Below are 668 nucleotides of genomic sequence, written 5' to 3'. Positions count from 1 at the left end.
ATATATATATGTGTGTGTGTGTGTGTTACAAAAAGAAAATAGAAACTAAAGGGAAAGTTAGACGAAAAATAAGCGAAAATGCACATTGGAAATTTTAAAAAATAATTTATAAAATAAATAAATAAAGGCTTTCTTTGAAAAATAACGATAGATATATACAATTAGATGAACTCAGGTATGAATAAAAGTAATAAATTCATTATTGTGAATTGTTAAATAGATACAAAAGCATACCGGTTTCGTAAAATTGCTGATCACTACTTTGAATACACACCGATTACCGAACGGTGTCGGGTATACTAGTCCCTGAGTAAAAAAGATTATGTATAAGGAAGGTAAGTAGTTCTGGATCTGGTGCAATTAGGGTAGATATAGATTTGTATTGTGAATGGTGTATGGGATGTGTGGGTGGAATTAATTAAAAGGTTAGTAGTGTTCTGTATTACGTTATGTGCTCATATTGAGTTGTGGAAGATATTTATTGATGAAAGTTGCCTCTTTATTCATTCATTGTTGTACTGAGGTGTTCTGAGAACATTGATAGAAGAGGAAAATTAGGAAATTAGGATTAAGCTTCCTAGCATACTTTTGTATGTGTTCACTCACCTATATCTGTCTGTATTGTGGGTGGCGGTTTTGTTCTTTGTGGAGATAGGTTTTTTTGACGG

Source organism: Octopus bimaculoides, chromosome 1 (assembly GCF_001194135.2).
Source record: "Octopus bimaculoides isolate UCB-OBI-ISO-001 chromosome 1, ASM119413v2, whole genome shotgun sequence".
Taxonomy (NCBI): Eukaryota; Metazoa; Mollusca; class Cephalopoda; order Octopoda; family Octopodidae; genus Octopus; species Octopus bimaculoides.
The sequence above is the reverse complement of the archived record's forward strand: the minus strand, read 5'-3'. Positions refer to the sequence as shown.